This window comes from Gopherus flavomarginatus, chromosome 3 (assembly GCF_025201925.1).
Source record: "Gopherus flavomarginatus isolate rGopFla2 chromosome 3, rGopFla2.mat.asm, whole genome shotgun sequence".
Taxonomy (NCBI): Eukaryota; Metazoa; Chordata; order Testudines; family Testudinidae; genus Gopherus; species Gopherus flavomarginatus.
Genome location: NC_066619.1, coordinates 34,931,113 through 34,936,858, shown reverse-complemented (window position 1 = coordinate 34,936,858; position 5,746 = coordinate 34,931,113). Strand labels below are relative to the sequence as shown.

The 5,746-nt window shown below is 43.3% G+C and overlaps 1 long non-coding RNA gene across 1 annotated transcript; it reads right to left on the bottom strand.

Annotated features, from left to right (window-relative positions):
• Positions 1–299: 299 nt before the first annotated feature.
• On the bottom strand, positions 300–3,766 carry LOC127048071 (uncharacterized). Its single transcript, XR_007773551.1, has 3 exons — positions 3,626–3,766; positions 2,928–3,013; positions 300–450 (listed from the first exon to the last, which is right to left on the bottom strand). It is a non-coding gene; the product is annotated as an uncharacterized LOC127048071 (long non-coding RNA).
• Between the last annotated feature and the right edge of the window lie 1,980 nt (positions 3,767–5,746).

Here is a 5,746-nt window from a genome sequence, read left to right as displayed (position 1 = left end):
CTGTCATATTAAGAAAAGGCACCACAGAGCTCAGTTTTAAGACTAGGAATTCTATACCATATGTTCTGTTATGGTGGTTTTTCCATCTGCCAGGTTTCAGCAGATAATGAGGGCACTCAGTGAATAATCTGAATTCCAGTCAACTAAGACCTTATTGCCAGAACATTTTACAGCTCCCTTCACACTCAGCTAATCTTGTACGAAAGTCCCTCTGTTTCTATCCTGCTCACTCTACATCAAGGGGAAGAAAAAAAAAAGGAGGCGGCGGGAGGCAACAAAGAAAGAAGCAGACAGAAAGGACAACTTTATTCTGGAAATCTCATGATTTAATGAACATGACCACATAGCCACCAATGTGTCTATTTCATGCCTCCTTCATTTGTGGTTTGTGTTGGTTGAACCTGATGAGCTCTTCTTCAACAGATCTTCTGTTTAAAGTATATTGCATTCCTTTAAAAAAAAAAAAAGGGCAACACAAATTTCATTTAAAGCATGGAAATTCACTTTATACCACTGTTTGAAGTGAGAATCAAGAAAGAAAAGAAAGATAAGAATGGGGTTTGGAGGGATGATAATAAATGTGTTTGGGAGGAGAATCATATTTAGATGTAAACTCTTTGGGGGAGTGTGATGGGGTGTCCACCCCACACAAGGAAGAGCAGGTTAAATTAGGCCAATTAAGCTGGTAGGCTGCACATTGGAGGAGATTTAGGCTTGCAGGACAAGCACTAAGTGAAGAGGGAACCCACCTGGGAAGGATGGAGGAAGCTGAGAACAGATGAGTGCTGCAGGGGAAGTAGTCTGCAGTCACTCCTTGGGAGAAGGGAGGTATGTTTGGGGCTACAAAGTTTGGTGAGAAACCTGGAGTTGCAGACTGTCTGGAGTGGCCTGAGGATAGCTGGTCTAATGGGATTTTGATATCTTGGAAGGGGAGGATTGTATAGTGACTTGCCTGGAGGGCTGAGTCATGAAAAGGGAGCACTTGAGTATGGAGAGCAGGGCACAGTGGGAGGAAAAGGGCATGAGACCTGCATGGAGCTAATTCTCAGACCCAGCCACAAGGAGGTACCCTGCAGTAAGTGAACCCCCTTACAGGCAGGGACCAGGTCTTTGTTATATGGCTTGGTCAGTGCCTATTATAATAGGGCTAGATCTGTAGATGCTACTGAAATATAAACATTTAACAACTATAATCATCATATGAGACTCTGTCAAATGAAGTTTAGTCCTGTCTCATGAGGTGTTTGATAATGTGGCTTTTTCTTTATGCATTTGTTCACTTTTGCCTTGATATGCACAACTGCATTGTCATGTCACAGAATTGCTTTATATAAAAAATGACATTGGAAAGGTCCTAAACCTCCCCCATTCTCAGAGAGGAAAATGGAACTTGTACCTAGTGTATTGTAAGCTCTCTGGGCCAGGAACAATCTCTCTTTTGTTCCGAGTTTGTGCTAGATGCTATACAACCCTAATCCTGGTCCTGGACTAGGCTCCAAGGTGCTATGATAATGCAAATACTTTACACTCCATGAAACAATGGAGAGAATCACCTTACCCAGGAGAAACAACTTAGGTCTAATCTCTGAATCCTGGGATCTGCTGCAAGACATCTTTGCTCTAAGGCATCTTTAGCCACACAGTTGCCCATATTAGGGGTGAAAGTAACTTAAAGGACTTACTGGTATGCTAGAATCCTGAGCAGAGGCATGGCCTCAACCAGAAGAGGTGCAGCCTTTCAAGATTTAAAGGCCCTGGAGCTCCAGCTGTAGCTGGGAGCCCCAGAACCTTTAAATCACCAGCTGCAGAGGTGGCTGGGAGCCCCAAGGCTCAGGGGTGAATTAAAGGGCCCAGGGCTCTGGCTGCCACAGAGCTCCAGGCCCTTTAAATCACCATGGGAGCCTGGCTGCTGGAGCTCCGGCGGCACTTTAAAGGGCCCAGGGCTCCCTGCAGCAGCCAGAACACAGGGCCCTTTAAATCCCCGCCCAAGTCTGGCTACCGGAGCTCCAGTGGGGATTTAAAGAGCCTGGGGCTCCCTGCAGCAGCTGGAGCCCTGGACCCTTTAAATCACCACTGCGGAAGCCGGTCCAGTCTGACATAGTGTATTGGCTCTTGTGGGTACGTTTTACCGGACGATACCAGCTTACTTTCACCTCTGCCTATATTGGAATATCACTTCATACTCAAGTTAGGGAACTGTGCCACCTGGTAACTGAATAGCACCACTTCCTGCAGCTCACAGGATTTCTTGGTAAATTTTCTATTCAAGTACAGACCTGGCCTAAACCTGCTTAACTTTTGAGACCCAAATGAAAGTGCTATGATTATAGTGAGCAATCAATGTCTGACAATCGGTGCTTAATTGATGCCAGGGCTGAGCTTCAGCACCTCTAGGCTTGGCCATTCATAGCCCCAGCACCTCTTTCATTACAAATTAAGCACTGCTGACCATCAATTACCTTCCAAGGTGTTGCTTGCTGAATAAGCTATTCATAGTGAGTACCTCACTCAAAAATTAATTTTGAACCAATTATAATGCCTTTCAGCTGTGGCTGGAAATATAAGCACTGGCATTCTCTTGTGTTGCACTGGCCTCTGCATACCTCATCGTTTAGTAACTAATAAGCTAATTATAATAGAATAGCTGGGTGAGAATCTTTTATTGGATCCACCTTGTCTTCCTAATATCCTGGGATTACCTAGCTACAGCTACACTGCATAAACCAAACAATTCAGTCTGTCTTTAAAATTTGTAGCTTGCTAGTGCCTTAAGGGCCTGAATCTGCAAGGTGCAGAGCGCTTGACAGTCAACTCATACTGAAGTAAACCACAGTTGATGACAGGAGGTGCTCAGCACATTTGCATATCAAACCCAAATTGGATACAATATGATAAAGCTTGGTAGGATATTTTTCCTGAGACGTTACCTGGATTTGTAGGAAACATCTTGCATATTTGTAGTCAATTTGCTTTTTATAGAAGTGCTCAGCTGAACTTGCCCATGCAGCTGCTTCTGTGGATTGAAGAATTATTCTTCAGCTTCTGAAGCTGCTAGTTACTTGGTAGCAATAAGTCTGCAATGCTAAGTTTTACCCATCAAAAAGACATTTTGATCTTTTCACTGCTGAGAGTAAAGCATCTCCCTGTTCCTTCCCCCCCTACCCCCCCTGCGTAATTTTCTCTGTGAACAAAGCTGTCATTAATGTGTAAATTGTAGATCAATGTGGTATCTGTAGCTTCCCTTTCTGAGAGAAGATTATAGGCTCTCTTACAAGTGCAAAACAATAATATCCCACATCCAATAAGATTTAATGCTTTCAGCCATATATTGAAGTCCATGGGATCACTATCCTGTTTTTTATATAGACAATATAAAGACATAAAAACTACTATATTTGAATGGCCCTTACATTCTGTTGAAAAATGTTATTGTGCTGGGTTCATCTTCATTTACTATCATAAAATGGTTGCAGCTGAGGATTATGTAATAACGCAAAGAATTTTGCTGCTGATATTGAATGAAGGGACTAATATAAGCTTCTGCCATGCCTTTTCCTTCTTGACCAAGTTCTAGTCCATAGGTGGGACAATTCTTCTTGATTACTTAATTTGATTTTCCACTCACCTTTCTTTCTGAACCATCTTCATGTATATGACTAGAACGGGGGCCAGCAATCTTTGAGAAGTGGTGTGCCAAGTCTTCATTTATTCACTGTAATTTAAGGTTTTGCATGCCAGCAATACATTTTAACGTTTTTAGAAGGTCTCTTTCTATAAGTCTATAATATATAACTAAACCATTGTTGTATGTAAAGTAAATAAAGTTTTTAAAATGTTTAAGAAGCTTCATTTAAAATTAAATTAAAATGCAGAGCCCCCCGGACCGGTGGCCAGGACCTGGGCAGTGTGAGTGCCACTGAAAATCAGCTCGTGTGCTGCAGGTCGCCTAACCCTGGAGTAGAAGGAAAAGGGAGTAGTTTTGGAGTCTTTCACATTTTTGGCTTACCAGATTTACAGCATGCCTCAGTGTGTTCAATCAGTGAACATTTCAAGCATCTGAACTTTTATTTTTTTATGTATTGCATGTTCTAGAGTATCAGTTCTCAAACTATTGGGTGGGTCTCCCAAGGGAGCTTTGAGAATGTGTTAAGGGAGGTGTGAGCTGTGTTTTTTTTTTTTTTTTTTTTAAACAAACAAAAAAAGGAGTTCTGGCTGTCAGCCCAGGTGGCTGGGTCTTATGCAGAAGGGCCATACACCTGGTGGGTGGGGATAAAGAGGACAGTGGGAGTCCCACTGCCCTAGGGCGAGAAGTAAGGGTGGCAATGAGGTACTAAATCCACTGTGAAAGGTGATGAATATCACTTTTTATCACACTGCCACCTTTACTTCTGTGCTGCTGCTGGTGCCCAGAGCTAGGTGGCAGTATATGTACTTGTGGTTTATGCCCCCCTCTTCCTACTATAGAAACAAAGAAGGGGGGGGCCTGATCAAATAAGTTAGAGAACCTCTGTTCTAGAGGCTCCAGTCCCCTTTCGGTTCCAGCATAGTAGAAGTGTCTGTGTTTAGTTACAGCTTCTAGCTAAAACCTTTCAGCTAGAAGCTGTTAGCCCCACTGAGTTTTTTGCCTGAGTGGATATTCCACAGTCAGGCAGTGCTGTAACAAACTCCTGAATAATTGCTAAAAAAGAGAGATGATTTTTCCTACTGTGTTGCATGCTAGTAAATTAACTTATGTGGGTGGGGTAACCTAAAATATTAGCCTTTTAAAAAAGATAATCAAATTTCTCACAAAAACATTATCTCAGAAAACATTAAATAGTAAGTGTGGAATGCACCAATGGACTTATGTATTGCAACACTGAGCATCGCAGTGCCTAGCTTTAAGATACCTAGAAAATCACAGGAACAACACTGCAATCCACAAAGCTCCCTGTATGATGAATGGGGAGAGAGTTCTTAAAAATGTGATCCACAAACCTATCATGTTAGGCAGCCAGTGCTGGTGCTAGCCTATTGGGGGGTGGGTCCTAAGAAGGAATATTTTTGCCCCCCAAAACACATACTAATAATTACTAGGGGTCTCCCTTGAACTGCTAGGGGCCCTAAGCAATTGCTTAGTCTGCTTATGCCTAGCTCTGGCTCTGTAGGCAGTTCTGTGTCTAAGCCAGCCAATAGGAGATGCTGACCTGTCCTAAACCCTGCCCCTGCCCCTCTCTCTCTCTGAGATAGGTGCTATCCTGCAGTCTAGACTTGGGGAACGGATTTCTGCTTAGTGATCCATGAACTGGAATCAGCCACCTGGAGTCAGGCAGCTTAAGTATATAAGCCACTACTTGATAGAGCGAGGTGGATGCTTGCTCATAAAAATGGCTGGAGGAGAAGATGGTGCCACTTTATAATATTTAACTCAGTGGTTAGAGCACTCAGATGGGATGTGGGAGGGTCAGGGTCAAGTCTTCTCTCTCTGTCAGAGTGGGAGATAGGATTTGAACAGGGAGCCTCCCACCTCACAGGAGAATGCTCTAACCACTGGACTATGGGGTATTCTGATATGGTGTTTCATCAGTCTCTTGTTCCGTTGTGGATAAATGATGAAAGAATGAGTGGAACAGGAGGACTGGACCAGGGCCTTCCACCCCCTAGATGGATGCCCTAATCACTGGACTCTTGAATCACACACTCTCTCTCTCTGTCATTGGGCCAGAGACTGAGACTGTCAGCACTCTGTATATGGTGCTTTTCATCA